At 33.0% G+C, this 21880-nt stretch overlaps 1 pseudogene; it reads left to right on the top strand.

Annotated features, from left to right (window-relative positions):
• The first annotated feature begins 1220 nt into the window (after positions 1 to 1220).
• LOC139859964 (uncharacterized) lies at positions 1221 to 3476 on the top strand (annotated as a pseudogene).
• Positions 3477 to 21880: the final 18404 nt, after the last annotated feature.

Genomic DNA, 21880 nt, shown 5'->3' with positions numbered 1-21880 from the left:
ATGCAGTTTTTGAAAAATGTCGCATATAGAGGTCAATACCTCGCGATGAAATCATATGTTATAGTATTCATCCTTATGGTTAAGGTCAGGTTATGACAGCCCGCCCCCGCACCATAACGTTTCCCTTCAACATTCACAAAAGTAAATCCACCTTTAGCTATCCTATTAGAATTCTCCTCAACCTTATCTTCGCCACTTGAATCATGCAATTGAAACGACCCATTCGAAACCAACTTTTTCTTATCTTTCCCTTTCCTCTTGCTCATCCTTCTCGAAACACTCGTCTTGCCCCCATAGAAACAAAACTTGCTAGCATGCACGTGCCAACCCTTACAATGACCTCTACAATCCTTATTCGCACAAATACAATACTTACGACCCGCACTATTTCCGGTAGCAACTTTTGCCAGATTATCAAGAATCGCATTATTAATAGTCTCACGCTTTTCATGTTCCAAGACCTCCTCAAAACGTCTTTTTTTTTTACCGATGACCACCCTCAACACCATTAACCTCATCAAGCACACTACCAACTCTATTCAAATTAATCGCATACGAGTCAATACGTTCCCCAACGCCCTCACAAATATTTTTACCTTTATCCAAACCCGTAACTTTACCCGTCATATCCGACCCGCCATTGTCACCAAATTTATCAAAACGAACCCGAGAAGCAGACACGTCGTTACCATCAAAACAACCAGAAGCCCTCACCACCGCATCAACCACACTCGTAGCAATCTTCGATGCCCGAAACTCCGACTCAAGCCTATCCCGCTGCAATACACTAGGAGGACTCGGATCCTTCGCAATTACCCTATTAATATCACTCGAGAACTGTCCAAATTTGAAACGACCGTTAACACCATCAACCAAACTTAAAGACAACCCATCCTCAACAATCGAACGGAAATCGACCGAATGCCCTAATTCATTGACCCAAAGTTGCTTCACACCCTCCGATAAAACCAAACTTGATAGGCAACCTAAAGCAAACATCAAAATTTAGTGATGAAAGTAGAAAAACAAGAAATTAAAAGGAGTAATTTGGGGTTGCAGGGTTGAAACGACTTGCAACCATCAGCCGCCCTCCACTAGAATGCTGGTGGCAATGGATGAATCTACGTCTATCGAATCCCATTAACAAAATTTCTCGTAAACCCTAACTAACAAAAAAGTCCCAAATCAATTTCATTATCAAATCACATGGATCTGTTATTAGCTTTAATCACTATCATCGCTCAATGACCCTCCATGTTAGATATTCAAATGCTATCATCACCACAGGTAAACACACCTTCAATTTCATCAATCTTCGTTCAACATCTAAATCTTATTATCATTCTCAAAACAACCCAGTAATTTATAAATCCAAACGTAATTCCATTTCCAATTGCTCTGAGTTTCATTTTAAAAATCTCATCTTTTCAGCTATTGAAACTAATTATTGGGCTTTTTATTACAATACTAAACCTGGTTCCGGTTCGAGTCACAACCCATTTCAAGAAAGGTTCCAAGCTGTGATCTTTGAACCTGAACTGTTTACTCGGGTTCTTGGTTCAATTAAGAAACATCCTAAAGTTGCTCTTAGGTTTTTTCATTGGGTTGAAAGACAACCAGGTTTTACACCTTCAAATAATTCATTTGTTGCTATTTTTGAGATTCTTGCTGAGGGTAATTTGATGAACTGGGCGGCTTTTTCTGTTATGGAAAGGTTGGTATATGGGAATTTAAATGGGGTTGTTGATGTTTTAATCAATCGTAATTCGAATGTGCATATGGTTGCGAAAATTCTCGACTTTATGCTATTTTTTTTAGTTAAAAATGTGATGGTTGAGCAATGTTTACTTGTGTTTACCAAAATGGTTAGAAGTAAGTATTTGCCTGATGTGAAGAACTGCAATAGGATTCTTAAAATGCTTAAAATTAGCTGATAGAAGAAAACATAATATGATGAATGAGTTTAATATCAAACCCGATATCGTAACGTACAATACTTTGTTGGATTCGTATTGCAAAGAGGGTGATATTGATCAACCTATTGAACTTATAGAAGAAATGAAATCGAGAGGGTGTGAGCCTAATGATGTTTCATATAATGCGATAATTAGTGCGTGGTCAAAAAAGGTGATTTTGAACAGGCAAAAGAATTCATTTCTAAAATGTCGATAACGGGTTTAAAGGTTTCGGCGTATAGTTACAAGTTACAACCCGTTAATTCGCGCGTATTATGAAAAAGGTTTAATCGTGAACGCGTTTAATCTTGCTGATGAAATGGCGATTTCAGGTGTTTCACCAAGTGTATATACATACAATATTCTCATGTACGGTTTAAGTAAACAATCACGAGTTATTTATGCTAGACAACAACATTTCGAAATGTTAAGGAGAAATTTATTACCCGATATAGTTTCATATAATATCTTGATTACGGGTATAGTTTGTTAGGGCGGTTAACCGAGGCTTTTTTGTTGTTATACGAGTTACAACGTATGAATATTTCCCCTACGATGATTACGTACAACTTCCTTATGCACGGTTTATGCATGAAGGGTAATTTGGAAAAAGCGAGAGAGTTGAAGGGCGAAATGGAAAATATTGGTTTTTCGCCCGATGTTTACACGTATACCATATTGGTCAACGGTTGTTATAAGGTCGGTAATTTGACCATGGCTAAAGAAATGTTTGATGAGATGATGTGGCGTGGGTTAAAGCCCGATCATTACGCGTACACAACGCGAATCGTTGGTGAAGTTAAGCTTGGTTATAATAATGTGTTTAAGTTACTAGAAGAAATGGAGGAAAAAGGTTTTGCGCATAATTTAATCACGTATAACGTGATTGTTTGCGGTCTTTGTAAGACCGCAAACGTTGAAGAAGTTGGTAAAGTGTGGAAAGATATGATTTCGAATGGTTTTCTTCTGGATCATGTGACATATACGAGTATAATTTGTTTGTATTTGGAGTCGGGAAATATTCAAGAAGCGAAAGATTTGTTTCACAAGATGAAATGCAAGGGGGTAAATCCGTCAATTGTGACTTACACTTCGTTAATTCATGCTCATGCGGTTAGAGAAAGAGTAGGGTCGGCGTATATGTATTTCATTGAAATGCAAAATAATGGTATTGATCCGAATGTGATAACATATAACGCGTTGATTAATGGTTATTGCAAATCAAGATTAATGGAAAAGGCGTATAAGTGTTTTTATGAAATGGAAGAAAGGGGAATAATGGCGAATAAATATTCGTACACGATTTTGATAAATGGGAATCGTAATTTGGGTAATTGGAGTGAAGCTATAAGGTTATATGCGGAGATGGTTAATAGAGGAATCGAGCCCGATTCGTATACACATAGTTCGTTGTTGAAACAAGTTGGGTTGAAGTCAAAGGTTAGTGCGGTTCATTATCTTGAAAACGTTGTTCTTGGTGATGATGATATCAGTGAATCAAGTTCAATTTCGTATCGATAGTGATTATTGAAACGGCGAGATTTCGTCAAGTTTTGTGGCTCGTCAAATGCGCAATGACTATGGTGAATTACTTAAATAGCTTTATCAGGTTGGTTTTTATAATCTTTTGAGTATATATTATATATGTTATCAAATATCTAACATCGTATATATAAACGTTTTTTATAGAGATAGCAGTTCGACCCATTGTCCCATTTACTTATGTGGATTGATTTTTGTGCTAACCCATTAACTGACCCATATGTTTTGGCCTGTACTAAAGATGACCCAGTTTAACGTCAACATGTTACCAGACAATAGAAGATTTCACTTTATTGCTAATACGCCTACCTAAAAGTTATTTGTGTAATACTTTGCCTTACCTTTTCAAGGTTTTTATATTTTTTTTAATTTTTTTTTGTTGTTGTTGTTGTTGTTGTGATATTGACTCTGATGTCTATTATACATTTCAAGACGAAGATTTTGAAATGTCCCATTCTTATTGATTATAAACGTTTCATATTAATTGATTTCGTTGCGAGGTTTCGACCTCTATATGAGACGTTTTTCAAAGACTGCATTCATTTTTAAAACAACCATAACCTTTATTTTATCAATAAAGGTTTTAAAAACATTACGTAGATTATCAAATAATGATAATCTAAAATATACTGTTTACACACGACCATTACATAATGGTTTACAATAGAAATATATTACATCGACATATGTTTCTTGAATGCAGTTTTTACACAATATCATACAAACATGGACTTCAAATCTTGCCCTTATTTTAGTATGCAACAGCGGAAGCTCTTAGTATTCACCTGAGAATAAACATGCTTTAAACGTCAACAAAAATGTTGGTGAGTTATAGGTTTTACCTATATATATCAAATCATAACAATAGACCACAAGATTTCATATTTCAATACACATCCCATACATAGAGATAAAAATCATTAATATGGTGAACACCTGGTAACCGACATTAACAAGATGCATATATAAGAATATCCCCATCATTCCGGGACACCCTTCGGATATGATATAAATTTCGAAGAACTAAAGTATCCGGTACTTTGGATAGGGTTTGTTAGGCCTAATAGATCTATCTTTAGGATTCGCGTCAATTAGGGTGTCTGTTCCCTAATTCTTAGATTACCAGACTTAATAAAAAGGGCATATTCGATTTCGATAATTCAACCATAGAATGTAGTTTCACGTACTTGTGTCTATTTTGTAAATCATTTATAAAACCTGCATGTATTCTTATCCCAAAAATATTAGATTTTAAAAGTGGGACTATAACTCATTTTCACAGATATTTCCTTCCTCGGAAATAAGACTTGGCCACGGATCGATTCACGAACCTATACAAATATGTACATATATATCAAAGTATGATCAAAATATAATTACAACCATTTTTATTATGTTTTAAAGATTTGAGCTTATTAAGTCAGCTGTCCTCGTTAGTAACCTACAACTAGTTGTCCACAGTTAGATGTACAGAAATAAATCGATATATATTATCCTGAATCAATCCATGACCCAGTGTATACACGTCTCAGGCTAGATCACAACTCAAAGTATATATATTTTTGGAATTAACCTCAACCCTGTATAGCTAACTCCAACATTACTGCATATAGAGTGTCTATGGTTGTTCCAAATAATATATATACATGGGTCGATATGATATGTCAAAACATTTGCATACGTGTCTATGGTATCTGAAGATTACATAATATATTAGAATACATGTATAATACAATATAAGTTAGCTAGGATATGATTTGTATAGATTTGTTAAACATTTCCCGTAGCTAAAAAGATCAAAAATATCCAATCTTGTTTTTCCCATAACTTCTTCATTTTAAATCCGTTTTGAGTGAATCAAATTGCTATGGTTTCATATTGAACTCTATTTTATGAATTTAAACAGAAAAAGTATAGGTTTATAGTCGGAAATATAAGTTACAAGTTGTTTTTGTAAAGGTAGTCATTTCAGTCGAAAGAACGACGTCTAGATGACCATTTTAGAAAACATACTTTCACTTTGAGTTTAACCTTGATTTTTGGATATAGTTTCATGTTCATATGAAAAATCATTTTCCCAGAAGAACAACTTTTAAATCAAAGTTTATCATAGTTTTTAATTATCCAAACCAAAACAGCCCCCGGTTTCACTACGACGGCGTATATCCGATTTTATGGTGTTCACCGTGTTTCCAGGTTTTAAATCATTAAGTTAGCATATTATATAGATATAGAACATGTGTTTAGTTGATTTTAAAAGTCAATTTAGAAGGATTAACTTTTGTTTGCGAACAAGTTTAGAATTAACTAAACTATGTTCTAGTGATTACAAGTTTAAACCTTCGAATAAGATAGCTTTATATGTATGAATCGAATGATGTTATGAACATCATTACTAGCTCAAGTTTTCTGGATAAAACTAATGGAAATGATAAAAATGGATCTAGCTTCATAGGATCCTTGGATGGCTTGAAAGTTCTTGAAACAGAATCATGACACGGAAACAGTTCAAGTAAGATTTTCACTCGAAATAAGATTGTTATAGTTGTAGAAATTGAATCAAAGTTTGAATATGAATATTACCTTGAATTAGAAAGATAACCTACTGTAAATAACAAAGATTCCTTGATCTTAGATGGTTACTTGGAATGGATTAGAAAGCTTGGAAGTAGACTTGCAAACTTGGAAGTATTCTTGATTTTTATGAAACTATACTTATGGAATTTATGAAGAACACTTAGAACTTGAAGATGGAACATGAGAGAGATCAATTAGATGAATAAAATTGAAGAATGAAAGTGTTTGTAGGTGTTTTTGGTCGTTGGTATATGGATTAGATATAAAGGTTATGTAATTTTGTTTTCATGTAAATAAGTCATGAATGATTACTCATATTTTTGTAATTTTATGAGATATTTCATGCTAGTTGCCAAATGATGGTTCCCACATGTGTTAGGTGACTCAAATGGGCTGCTAAGAGCTTATCATTGGAGTGTATATACCAATAGTACATACATCTAAAAGCTGTGTATTGTACGAGTACGAATACGGGTGCATACGAGTAGAATTGTTGATGAAACTGAACGAGGATGTAATTGTAAGCATTTTTGTTAAGTATAAGTATTTTGATAAGTGTGTTGAAGTCTTTCAAAAGTGTATGAATACATATTAAAACACTACATGTATATACATTTTAACTGAGTCGTTAAGTCATCGTTAATCGTTACATGTAAATGTTGTTTTGAAACCTTTAGGTTAACGATCTTGTTAAATGTTGTTAACCCATTGTTCATTATATCAAATGAGATGTTAAATTGTTACATTATCATGATATTATGATATATAATATATCTTAGTATGATATATATACAGTTAAATGTCGTTACAACGATAATCGTTACATATATGTCTCGTTTCGTAATTCTTGAGTTAGTAGTCTTGTTTTTACATATGTAGTTCACTGTTAACACACTTAATGATATATTTAAATATCATTTTATCATGTTTAATATAGTGCATCAATATCTTAATATGATACATATGTATTTAGTAGACATTATCATAACGATAATCGTTATATATATAATTTCGAGTTTCATAACTTAGTAATCTCATTTCTTATGTATATCACACATTTTTAATATATTTAGTGAGATACTTACTCATCATAATCTTATGTCAACCATATATATATGTCTATGTATACCACAATATGTAGTTTTTACAATTTTGTAACGTTCGTGAATCGCCGGTCAATTTGGGTGATCAATTGTCTATATGAAACTTATTTCATTTAATCAAGTCTTAACAAGTTTGATTGTTTAACATGTTGGAAACATTTAGTCATGTAAATATCAATCTCAATTAATATATATAAACATGGAAAAGTTCGGGTCACTACAGTACCTACCCGTTAAATAAATTTCGTCCCGAAATTTTAAGCTGTTGAAGGTGTTGACGAATCTTCTGGAAATAGATGCGGGTATTTCTTCTTCATCTGATCTTCATGCTCCCAGGTGAACTCGGGTCCTCTACGAGCATTCTATCGAACCTTAACAATCGGTATCTTGTTTTGCTTAAGTCTCTTAACCTCACGATCCATTATTTCGACGGGTTCTTCAATGAATTGAAGTTTTTCATTGATTTGGATTTCGTCCAACGGAATAGTGAGATCTTCTTTAGCAAAACATTTCTTCAATTTCGAGACGTGGAAAGTGTTATGTACAGCCGCGAGTTGTTGAGCTAGCTCCAGTTGGTAAGCTACTGGTCCGACACGATCTATAATCTTGAATGGTCCAATGTACCTTGGATTTAGTTTCCCCCGTTTACTAAATCGAACAACGCCTTTCCAAGGTGAAACCTTAAGCATGACCATTTCTCCAATTTCAAACTCTATATCTTTTCTTTTACTGTCCGCGTAGCTCTTTTGTCGACTCTGGGCGGTTTTCAATCGTTGTTGAATTTGGATGATTTTCTCGGTAGTTTCTTGTATTATCTCCGGACTCGTAATCTGTCTATCCCCCACTTCATTCCAACAAATCGGAGACCTGCACTTTCTAGCATAAAGTGCCTCAAACTGCGCCATCTCAATACTAGAATGATAACTGTTGTTGTAGGAAAATTCTGCTAATGGTAGGTGTCGATCCCAACTGTTTTCGAAATCAATAACACATGCTCGTAGCATGTCTTCAAGGGTTTGTATCGTCCTTTCGCTCTGCCCATCAGTTTGTGGATGATAGGCAGCACTCATGTCTAGACGACTCCCCAATGCTTGTAGCAATGTCTGTCAGAACCTTGAAACAAATCTACCATCCCTATCAGAGATAATAGAGACGGGTATTCCATGTCTGGAGACAACCTCCTTCAAATACAATCGCGCTAACTTCTACATTTTGTCATTTTCTCTCATTGGCAGGAAGTTTGCTGACTTGGTGAGACGATCAACTATTACCCAAATAGTATCATAACCACTTGCAGTCCTTGGTAATTTAGTAATGAAATCCATGGTAATGTTTTCCCATTTTCATTCTGGGATTTCAGGTTGTTGTAGTAGACCTGATGGTTTCTGATGTTCAGCTTTGACCTTAGAACACGTCAAACATTCTCCTACATATTTAGCAATATCGGCTTTCATACCCAGCCACCAAAAGTGTTTCTTGAGATCTTTATACATCTTCCCCGCTCCGGGATGTATTGAATATCTGGTTTTATGTGCTTCTTTATGTACCATTTCTCTCACATCTCCAAACCTTGGTACCCAAATTCTATCAGCCCTATATCGGGTTCCGTCTTCCCGAATATTAATATGTTTCTCTGATCCTTTGGGTATCTCATTCTTCAACTTTTCTTCTTTTACAACCCCCTGTTGCGCCTCCTTTATTTGAGTAGTAAGGTTAGTACGAATAATTATATTCATAGCTTTTACCCGTATAGGTTCTCTGTCCTTTCTACTCAAAGCGTCGGCTACCACATTCGCTTTCCCCGGGTGGTATCGAATCTCAAAATCATAATCATTCAACAGTTCAATCCACCTGCGTTGTCTCATATTCAGTTGCTTCTGATTAAATATATGTTGGAGACTTTTGTGGTCGGTATATATAATACTTTTGACCCCATATAAATAATGCCTCCAAGTCTTTAATGCAAAAACAACATCACCCAATTCCAAATCGTGAGTTGTATAATTTTGCTCGTGAATCTTCAATTGTCTAGACGCATAAACCATCACCTTCGTTCGTTGCATTAATACACAACCGAGACCTTGCTTTGATGCGTCACAATAAATCACAAAATCATCATTTCCTTCAGGCAATGACAATATAAGTGCCGTAGTTAGCTTTTTCTTCAATAACTTAAACGCCTTCTCTTGTTCATCCTTCCATTCAAATTTCTTCCCTTTATGCGTTAATGCAGTCAAGGGTTTTGCTATTTTGAAGAAATCTTGGATGAATCTTCTGTAGTAACCAGTCAATCCTAAAAATTGACGTATATGCTTCGGAGTTTTTGGGGTTTCTCACTTTTCAAAGGTTTCGATCTTTGCCGGGTCCACCTGGATACCTTCTTTGTTCACTATGTGACCGAGGAATTGAACTTCTTCCAACCAAAATGCACACTTTGAAAACTTAGCGTACAGTTTTTCTTTCCTCAATACTTTTAGCACTTTTCTCAAACGTTTTTCGTGTTCTTGATCATTCTTTGAGTAAATAAGTATGTCATCGATGAAAACAATGACAAACTTGTCAAGATATGGCCCACACACTCGGTTCATAAGGTCCATGAACACAGCTGGTGCGTTAGTCAATCCAAATGGCATAACCATAAACTCGTAATGACCATAACGCGTCCTAAAAGCAGTTTTTGGAATATCATCCTCCTTTACTCGCATTTGATGATATCCAGAACGTAAATCGATTTTCGAATAAATCGACGAGCCTTGTAGTTGATCAAATAAGTCATCAATTCTCAGCAGTGGATAACGGTTTTTGATGGTAAGTTTATTCAACTCTCTATAGTCAATACACAACCTAAATGTACCATACTTCTTCTTGACAAACAAAACAGGAGCTCCCCATGGTGATGTGCTTGGTTGAATGAAACCACGTTCTAATAGTTCTTGCAGTTGACTTTATAGTTCTTTCATCTCGCTGGGTGTGAGTCTGTAAGGAGCACGAGCTATTGGTGCAGTTTCTGGTACAAGATCTATTTGAAATTCAACAGATCGATGTGGAGGTAGTCCCGGTAATTCTTTCGGAAATACATCGGGAAATTCTTTTGCGATGAGAACATCATTGATGCTCTTTTCTTCGGTTTGTACTTTCTCGACGTGTGCTAGAACAGCGTAGCAACCTTTTCTTATTAGTTTTTGTGCATTCAAATTACTAATAAGATGTAGCTTCGTGTTGCCCTTTTCTCCGTACACCATTAAGGGTTCTCCTTTTTCTCGTAAAATGCGAATTGCATTTTTGTAACATACAATCTCTGCTTTCATCTCCTTCAGCCAGTCCATGCCAACTATTACATCAAAACTCCCTAACTCTACTGGTATCAAATCAATCTTAAATATTTCGCTACCCAGTTTAATTTCTCGATTCCGGCATATATAATCTGCTAAAATTAATTTACCGTTTGCTAATTCGAGTAAAAATTTACTATCCAACGGCGTCAATGGACAACTTAATTTAGCACAAAAATCTCTACTCATATAGCTTCTATCCGCACCCGAATCAAATAAAACGTAAGCATATTTATTGTCAATAAGAAACGTACCCGTAACAAGCTCCGGGTCTCCCTGTGCCTCTGCCGCATTAATATTAAAAACTCTTCCGCGGCCTTGTCCATTCGTGTTCTCCTGGTTCGGGCAATTTCTAATAATGTGGCCCGGTTTTCCACATTTATAACAAACTACATTAGCATAACTTGCTCTGACACTACTTGCTCCGCCATTACTCGTTCCGACACCATTTGTTTCTTTCATTCTGTTAACCTCTGGTCCGTAGACCTCACACTTCGCCGCGCTATGACCATTTCTTTTACACTTGTTGCAAAATTTGGTGCAGAACCCCGAGTGATACTTTTCACACCTTTGGCATAGCTGCTTCTGATTGTTGTTGTTGTTACGGTTGTTATTGTTGTTGGGATGATTGTTGTAGTTGTTGTTGTTGTTGTGCCGTTTGTTGTAGTTGCGATTTATGTTGCGATTGTTGGGATAGTTGTTGTTGTTTTGGTGACTCTTATCACCGTTTTCCTCCCACTTTCTTTTGACTAACTTCCCGTTGGCCTCTTCGGCCTCCTGTTCTTTAATTTTTCCCTTAATCTGGTTCACTAGTTTGTGAGCCATTCTACATGCCTTTCGTATGGAGGCAGGCTCGTGTGAACTTATATCTTCTTGGATTCTCTCCGGTAACCCTTTCACAAACGCGTCGATCTTCTCTTCCTCATCTTCGAACGCTCTCGGACACAATAGGCACAATTCTGTGAATCGTCTTTCGTATGAAGTAATATCGAATCCCTGTATTCGTAACCCTCTAAGTTCTGACTTGAGCTTATTGACCTCGGTTCTGTGACGGTACTTCTCGTTCATTAAGTGCTTGAATACTGACCACAGTAGCGCGTAAGCAGCATCTTGTCCCACTTGCTCTAGATAGGTATTCCAACATGTTAACGTAATACCTGTGAAGGTATGCGTAGCGTACTTCACTTTGTCTCCTTCAGCACACTTACTTTTGGCAAACACCGATTCAACTTTCTCGGTCCACCGTTTCAATCCGATTGGTCCTTCGGTCCCATCAAATTCTGAAGGTTTGCAGGCAGTGAATTCCTTGTAGGAGCATCCTACACGATTTCTTGCACCGTTAGCTGTATTGCTAGATTCAGAGTTATTGTTGGTATGTATCGCGGCCTGTAATGCGGCTATGTTTGAAGCAAGAAAGGCACGAAATTCCTCTTTGCTCATATTCAAGATGTGTCGAGTAGTCGGTGCCATTTCCTTCAAAATAGTCAAATGAAACAATTTAATCATACAGAATATTAAGAGTAGTCAATAGTATCTCGTAGCATAATATGAACTCATTTATAAAACCTTTTTCTTTATATTAGCGTTTTATAAGTTTAAATTCGGGTACTACCTACCCGTTAAGTTCATACTTAGTAGCTAATATACAATTCAACTACTACAATTCCATATGAAAAACTGATTATAATAATATATCACATACAAATATTCTTTAAACTTACAATAGCCCTATATTATATATAACATGAAATATAGTACACTATGATACAGGACAGTTTTGAAGATAAATCTAGTTAATACGCAAGTTGTTCAGCAAAGGAAATAAAGACACGTAATTCATAAGTCCAGAAACAAGTCATGCATTCTGGTTTTACTAAGACGAATTCCCATCTTTGGTCTTGTGGAAAATAACCGTTATGACCATTGGCTAGGCAGCATGTTGTAATGTCGTCAAAAGGACGAGGGTTTCGTAATGTCCAACAGCCCCGTAATAATCTAAAAACCTTGTTTCTCACCCCAACTACTGAATCCGTCACTTGTGGGAAAGTTTTATTTAAAAGCTGGAATCCGATGTTCTTTTTCTCACTTTGGTAAGAAGCGAACATCACTAACCCGTAAGCATAACATGCTTCTTTATGTTGCATGTTAGAAGCTCTTTCTAATTCACGAAATCATATGTTGGGATATGTTGAGTCAAAATAGGTTCTTAACCCGTAGCGTAAAATTGCATTTGGGTTCCTCGCATTTAACGCTTTAAAGAAAACACGGCGTAACTTAAAGTCTCCCCAATGTGATATACCCCACCTATCAAAGGAAATCCTTTTATAAACTAAGGCATTTCTGGAAAGTCTTTCAAATGTTTGACAAGTTAATTTCGCCATAACTAAATGTGCTGATAAATTCTGACAGACTCTAGACAAGATTTCCTCAATCATATCCTCTGGTAGGTCTTCTAAAATATTCGGTTGTCTACCCTTAACGTCCATTTTGTTTTTATACTGTAAAATAGACAAGGATTAGATTCGTAAAAACAAACAATACAAGCAATTTTTACATAGAACATAAAAGTACAAGCACACTATAATACATTTATACATTTATTACACAACATGCTCACACCCCTCTAATCTGAATCACTGGTTCCTTCTTCTTCGGACTTGGTTCTTTTTCCTAATATTCTAGGGATATATGATGTTCCTCTAATACAAGTCGTCGTTTTCCACATTGGTTTAGAAAAACCTGGTGATTTAGAGGTTCCCGGGTTATTGTCACGATATTGAAAATACGGGTGTTGACGGTACATATAAAGTTCAACGGGGTCGGAACCAGATTTCTCTATTTTGATGCCTTTTCCCTTATTATTTTCTTTTGCCTCATTAAATCGGGTCGGGGTAATTTCTATAACATCATCGGAATCCTCATCAGGATCTGATTCATCGAAAAATTGGTAATTTTCCCAATATTTTGCTTCCTTAGCGGGAACACCATTGTCCCATTCATATTGATTATAAACGTTCCATATTAATTGATTTCGTTGCGAGGTTTTGACCTCTATATGAGACGTTTTTCAAAGACTGCATTCATTTTTAAAACAACCATAACCTTTATTTTATCAATAAAGGTTTTAAAAACATTACGTAGATTATCAAATAATGATAATCTAAAATATACTGTTTACACACGACCATTACATAATGGTTTACAATAGAAATATATTACATCGACATATGTTTCTTGAATGCAGTTTTTACACAATATCATACAAACATGGACTCCAAATCTTGTCCTTATTTTAGTATGCAATAGCGGAAGCTCTTAGTATTCACCTGAGAATAAACATGCTTTAAACGTCAACAAAAATGTTGGTGAGTTATAGGTTTAACCTATATATATATATCAAATCGTAACAATAGACCACAAGATTTCATATTTCAAAACACATCCCATACATAGAGATAAAAATCATTCATATGGTGAACACATGGTAACCGACATTAACAAGATGCATATATAAGAATATCCCCATCATTCCGGGACACCCTTCGGATATGATATAAATTTCGAAGTACTAAAGCATCCGGTACTTTGGATGGGGTTTGTTAGGCCTAATAGATCTATCTTTAGGATTCGCGTCAATTAGGGTGTCTGTTCCCTAATTCTTAGATTACCAGACTTAATAAAAAGGGCATATTCGATTTCGATAATTCAACCATAGAATATAGTTTCACGTACTTGTGTCTATTTTATAAATTATTTATAAAACCTGCGTGTATTCTTATCCCAAAAATATTAGATTTTAAAAGTGGGACTATAACTCACTTTCACAGATATTTCCTTCCTCGGAAATAAGACTTGGCCACGGATCGATTCACGAACCTAAACAAATATGTACATATATATCAAAGTATGATTAAAATATAATTATAACCATTTTTATTATGTTTTAAAGATTTGAGTGTATTAAGTCAGCTGTCCTCGTTAGTAACCTACAATTAGTTGTCCACAGTTAGATGTACAGAAATAAATCGATATATATATATTATCCTGAATCAATCCATGACCCAGTGTATACACGTCTCAGGCTAGATCACAACTCAAAGTATATATATATTTGGAATCAATCTCAACCCTGTATAGCTAACTCTAACATTACTGCATATAGAGTGTCTATGGTTGTTCCAAATAATATATATACATGGGTCGATATGATATGTCAAAATATTTGCATACGTGTCTATGGTATCCGAAGATTACATAATATATTAGAATACATGTATAATACAATATAAGTTAGCTAGGATATAATTTGTATAGATTTGTTAAACATTTCCCGTAGCTAAAAAGATCAAAAATATCCAATCTTGTTTTACCCATAACTTCTTCATTTTAAATCCGTTTTGAGTGAATCAAATTGCTATGGTTTCATATTGAACTATATTTTATGAATCTAAATAGAAAAAGTATAGGTTTATAGTCAGAAATATAAGTTACAAGTCTTTTTTGTAAAGGTAGTCATTTCAGTCGAAAGAACGACGTCTAGATGACCATTTTAGAAAACATACTTTCACTTTGAGTTTAACCTTGATTTTTGGATATAGTTTCATGTTCATATGAAAAATCATTTTCCCAGAAGAACAATTTTTAAATCAAAGTTTATAATAGTTTTTAATTATCCAAACCAAAACAGCCCCCGGTTTCACTACGACGGCGTATATCCGATTTTATGGTGTTCATCGTGTTTCCAGGTTTTAAATCATTAAGTTAGCATATCATATAGATATAGAACATGTGTTTAGTTGATTTTAAAAGTCAAGTTAGAAGGATTAACTTTTGTTTGCGAACAAGTTTAGAATTAACTAAACTATGTTCTAGTGATTACAAGTTTAAACCTTCGAATAAGATAGATTTATATGTATGAATCGAATGATGTTATGAACATAATTACTACCTCAAGTTTTCTGGATAAAACTAATGGAAATGAGAAAAATAGATCTAGCTTCAAAGAATCCTTGGATGGCTTGAAAGTTCTTGAAACAGAATCATGACACGAAAACAGTTCAAGTAAGATTTTTACTCGAAATAAGATTGTTATAGTTGTAGAAATTGAATCAAAGTTTGAATATGAATATTACCTTGAATTAGAAAGATAACCTATTGTAAATAACAAAGGTTCCTTGATCTTAGATGATTACTTGGAATGGATTAGAAAGCTTGGAAGTAGACTTGCAAACTTGGAAGTATTCTTGATTTTTATGAAACTATACTTATGGAATTTATGAAGAACACTTAGAACTTGAAGATGGAACTTGAGAGAGATCAATTAGATGAAGAAAATTGAAGAATTAAAGTTTTTGTAGGTGTTTTTGGTCGTTGGTATATGGATTAGATATAAAGGATATGTAATTTTGTTTTCATGTAAATAAGTCATGAATGATTACTCATATTTTTGTAATTTTATGAGATATTTAATGCTAGTTGCCAAATGATGGTTCCCACATGTGTTAGGTGACTCACATGGGCTGCTAAGAGCTGATCATTAGAGTGTATATATCAATAGTACATACATCTAAAAGCTGTGTATTGTACGAGTACGAATATGGGTGCATACGAGTAGAATTGTTGATGAAACTGAACGAGGATGTAATTGTAAGCATTTTTGTTAAGTATAAGTATTTTGATAAGTGTCTTGATGAAAGGACCCGTCCTAAACCATCTGGACGAAGTCATCAACATTTGATTCCAGAGCGATGATCGACTCCAAGTAATGTCCTTAAAATGAGCAAATGCACAGCGGAAGATTTCTTTCATACCTGAGAATAAACATGCTTTCAAGTGTCAACCAAAAGGTTGGTGAGTTCATTAGTTTATCATAAATAATCATTTCATAATTTTAATAGACCACAAGATTTCATATTTCCAATTCTCATAAATAAACGTCCCATGCATAGAGACAAAAATATCATTCATATGGATTGAACACCGGGTAACCGACATTCACAATATGCATATAAGAATATCCCCATCATTCCGGGATCCTCCTTCGGACATGTTATAAATTTCGAAGTACTAAAGCATCCGGTACTTTGGATGGGGCTTGTTGGGCCTGATAGATCTATCTTTAGAGTTCGCGTCAATTAGGGTGTCTGTTCCCTAATTCTTAGATTACCAGACTTAATAAAAAGGGCATATTCGATTAGATAATCCAACCATAGAATGTAGTTTCAAGTACTTGTGTCTATTTCGTAAAACAGTTATAAAAGCAGCGCATGTATTCTCAGTCCCAAAAATGTAAAGAGTAAAAGGGAGTAAATGAAACTCACCTAATGTATTTTGTAGTAAAAATACATATGACAACATTGAACAACTAAACAATGCAGCGTTGACCTCGGATTCACGAACCTATATCATTTGTATAGTTATCAATATTCATAATCGTAATCGAATAAATCTATATTTATATGTATACATAAATTATTGGTTATGTCATATTTATTTTAATAATATATTTAGGGTTCATATATTCGTTTTATATATAAAAAAATACTTAATTATGTTGTATGTGTCAAATATAATTATGTATATATATTTCATTTGTTTATCAAAACAGTAGTTCTAATTATATTAAGTTAATATTAGTAAAGGTAAAAATAATGTTAGTAACCTTAATAATATACTTATGATAATAATACTAATATTTATGTAAGTACTAATAAATCGTATCATTTTTATAATAATGTTACCAATGTTAATCATAATCATAATCATAATCATAATATTTATAATAATACTAAAATCGTACGATTAATAATTATTAATAATACAATTGATAATATTAATAATATTATTACTTAATAATAATACTAGTGATAATGATAATAATAGTAGTCATAATTGTAACTTTTAATTGTATTAGTAATAATAAATGATAGCTTTTATTAGTAATGATGATAATAATAATAACTAATATTTTTAAAACGATACCAATTCTAATATTAATGATAATAATAATATATTTTTATTACATTCATATTAACAATAATGATAACAATTATTAATAATACAAGTAACATAACAATAATATCAATTATAATTATAATAAAAATGATAATAATATTAATAATAATAATAAAAAAGAAGTTATACCCTTTTGAAACGTTTTAATAAAAAGATTGCCGGTGACCAGGCTCGAACTCGAGACCTCTCGCAAACCCGCTAACACACATAACCATTCCTCCAAACCCATTTATCTGAAATTATACCCACACAAAAAACATATATCCCGTATTATTTGAATTCCCTTCTTCCTCTCCTTCTTCAAGTTTCAAGTCGTTCACGAATTAACACAACAACGAGTTTTAAGACTTAAATCATATTAGGAATCGAAGTATAAACATTTAAGAAGTGCCTAATTGGATTGAAAGAAAAAAAAATATAAAAAATATAAAAAAAACGCTGATGCTGTTCGAATAAAAGAAGAACAAAAAATTAATGATTTTGATTTTTGTGACGTTTTAGACAAAGACTTCCACACAGAAGTGGTTTCAAATCAAACGTATAAACCTTCTGTAACCTCAATTGCATCCAAAACTTTGTATTCAACTCGAATTTTGCCAAGAACATAATATTTGACTTTTTTTAAAATAAGGTTTGACTCATGAATTTGAACTCGATATTAGGAATTAATGGATGAAACTTTGCAGAAACATTCACTAGAGGATTCCTAACGTAATTGCATTTTTAGATTTTGAGGATTTGTTAGAATTCGAATTTTTGACTTAGAGGTCTTGAAACAGAGATAGCGTACTGGAAAAAAAAATAAAATAAAAAGAATTGTTGTGTTACCCATCGATTATAGCAGTACAGATAATATATATTGGATGAATTTCGTTTGATAAAGATTCTGAATTAGACATATAACAAATTTCCGACAAAAACAAAACTTGAAGAATGATTGAATGGCTATGTTCAATAGCTCGTACAAAAATATAAAAAAAAATAAAAAGGAGATATCACAGCTAACTACTTTTGGACTGGTTCCCTTGTTTACAGTAAGATTCGTACGAGTTTGGAAAATTACTCACAGTATGATAGTGAGTTGAAACTGAATACATAATCATATATTATTTATATACAATTCTAACTGTATGTATACACATATCCTTATTTCTTTATATGTATATAAAATCAGTAAATATAAATGAATAATAATAATACTTTTATTAATAAAACTGAAAATAATAATAATATTAATATTAATATTAATAATAATAATATCAAGATAATACTATTTATAATAAAAGTATTAATAATAATAATATCAATGATTTTAGATTAAAGATAGTTTTTAGTTATTCACTATAATAATAATAATTATGATAATATCTTACTACTAATTATAATATTAATAACGATAACAATAATATTAGTAATTAAACGTATCCAATTTCATATATACCTATATATAATATTATACATCATATCAATCAAAAATCATAATCTTGCTAATGTTAATACTATTAATTGTGATAATAATGTCAGTAATAATGTATATCATATTTTATATCTATAGGTTATATATTATCAATTATGTAATATTTAATAATCATATAATATCTTATCTAATATAATAACCTTTACTGAATATTTAATACTTATACATTTTATATATTACAATATAATCATCAATTATTCATAAAAGTCATATTCATACTAATATATATATATGTTCAATTTTAAGTAGCATTTTTCTTCATTCAGTATCTTGCTTTACATTTTTGTACTTATGTATTACTTATTCTATATAATAATATATTTGGTTATTTAACAATTATATATTTTATATATTACAATGTAATAATTATTAACAGCAATCATATATATTTTCATTTTAAATTATAATTAATTATTTTGTATTTTATTTTACATAGCTTATTCTAATGTTTAAATTATATTTTAAGTTTATTGTTTATACTTACATTTAAAAATGCATATTTATTTATCAACAGTTGTTCGTGAATTCTCGGGAATAGTCAAAGGGTAATTTGAATATATGAACATAGTTTCCAAAATCTTCGAGACTAAACATTACAGACTTTGCTTATCATGTCGGAAACATATAAAGATTAAGTTTAAATTTGGTCGGAAATTCCCGGGTCATCACAGTACCTACCCGTTAAAGAAATTTCGTCCCGAAATTTGAGTGAGGTGGTCATGGCTAACAATAAAAGTGTTTTCATGACGAATATGAGTTGATAAATTGAGTTTTATCATCATTGAGTAATATAGATAAAAATAATTCGATTATTCGAAGAGTACGAATGAAGCTATCGCAAAGGAGTGAAATGAATAAATGAAGTTTCGTTTTAACTTGTGACGTAGTCATGGTTGAATTTAGAAGATAAGATGCGTCTTAAATTTTGACGTTTTCTTGGTTGAATTCCGGAATTCAAGGGATTTCAAAGAAAATCTTCGAAATCTAAAAGATATGATTCTTTGGTAAATGAGGAAATTAGGATCTCTTTAATTAAATGCGATGATCTACCTTGATTGCTCTGTCTGATATTTCTACTATAAATTTATTTTTTCCATTCCATTAGTTTCCACCACTTCTATACCTTCTTTATCAGTTTATATATCTAAAAGATTATAATAATGCTTAATCCGGTTCTAATCCTTGTTCTTATTCTGACTATCGCAATGATCATTCTTCTTTTCCAACTCCCACCTGAAGAATCTGTTTATTTCTACTATGGTCTAGGGATTATTGTATTTATAATCCTCCCGTGTCTTTATATTGCTATACGCACTGATATCCACAGTTTGTAATTTCGGTGGTGTTGTTGGGCTTTATATTTTTCTTATATATCGGAGCTTCATGCTCTTGTTTTCTCTTCCCGACTTTAAATAAAGCGAATAATGGTTCAGAATATGTAGATATAGAGTTTCGAATGATTATAATATTTTAAGAACGTGATAGCACAATTTGATTTTTAAATTTATCAACCTCACGGAAGATAGAATCATCAAGAATACATTTTCTTGATATGTTTAAAAGTTAAGCGGAATGAAAGAGTTATGGAACATGGAACATGATGACGTTATAATCTGTGAATCATCACGTTCCATTAGAGACTCAACATGACTTACTGTAATATAATCACGTTGATCAAGTGTCATTATATTATACTAACTCATGCATCAGTTCCCAACATTACTTCAAAAACATTCATATTTTAAGTTCGAAAGTTTACAGAATATAGAAACTAACAGTTTCTATATGATGTAACACTGATAGCACAAAAAGATAAAAGATTTCGGATAAGAATAGTTATGAAGATATCTTCAGAAATATGGAGGATATTTATAAATGGATATACGATGATATCTTGGAATTTCTAATATCGATGGATGATGAAGGAGATTTATCCGTAAGGGTTTAGATTCGGAAGCAAGGTATTCGCTAAAGATTTCATCAGAAACAGAATCATTTGGATTCTTTGAAGTCAAACTTATTCCTTGTGATTTGTCCACAGCTTCCTTCATAGTTTCGCATGATCCGCTTTTCGGTACTAAATTTTCTATTGAATGTTTCCAATATAATGTTACACAGGAAGCACGAAGAGGTATATAATTTCGGACGAGAGTATTTATGAAAATATCCTCAGAAATATCGAAGATACTGATGATGATATTTTGGAATTTCTAAGTTCGATGGTTGATGGAGAAAGATTTTCCGCAAGATTTTAACATGACTTCGGAGCAAGATATTCTCTAAAGATTTCAACGGATCCATAATTATCTGGATTCTTTGAATATGGGGTATGGTCCTTGTATTTGTCCTTGGTCTCCTTCATGGTTAGCTCAATCCGTTTTCCAGCTCCAACTTTTATGAGCTTTTCCAACATACTATTCTTTATCATCAAACTTCCGATGATTAGGGGCGTTTATGGTTGTCTATGGTTTCTGCTGCTTCATTCGGCTTTCTAAACATTCAGAGTATTGATTTGTGACTGAGTGCTTTTCAGAATTCCAGAATGAGGGATCATAATTCTAAGAGATAAATATCATACATACAACTGTTGATGTAGATATGCTGTGAGTTTTCAAAGTACTGATTGATGATTCCCGGTAATTGTTATGGCAGTTCTTGTTATAAGATGCGGATGAGTATATGTTAGGGTTTCAATGAATAAATATAATGATTTATCAGAGAGATTTAAGCTAAAAAGCAACGAGGTTGCTGGTACGTCAGCTGGTAATATGGTGGAATATAAAAGAATTTTTCGGTATCAAAAGGGTAATTGTATATATCAGAATTATTGTAATACTACTTCGAATGAAAAGTCGAAGTTGACTTGCTGGAGCTGTGACA

Source organism: Rutidosis leptorrhynchoides, chromosome 7 (genome assembly GCF_046630445.1).
Source record: "Rutidosis leptorrhynchoides isolate AG116_Rl617_1_P2 chromosome 7, CSIRO_AGI_Rlap_v1, whole genome shotgun sequence".
Classification (NCBI taxonomy): Eukaryota; Viridiplantae; Streptophyta; class Magnoliopsida; order Asterales; family Asteraceae; genus Rutidosis; species Rutidosis leptorrhynchoides.
Note: the sequence above shows the minus strand (reverse complement) of the source record. Positions and strands in the feature narration are given on the sequence as shown.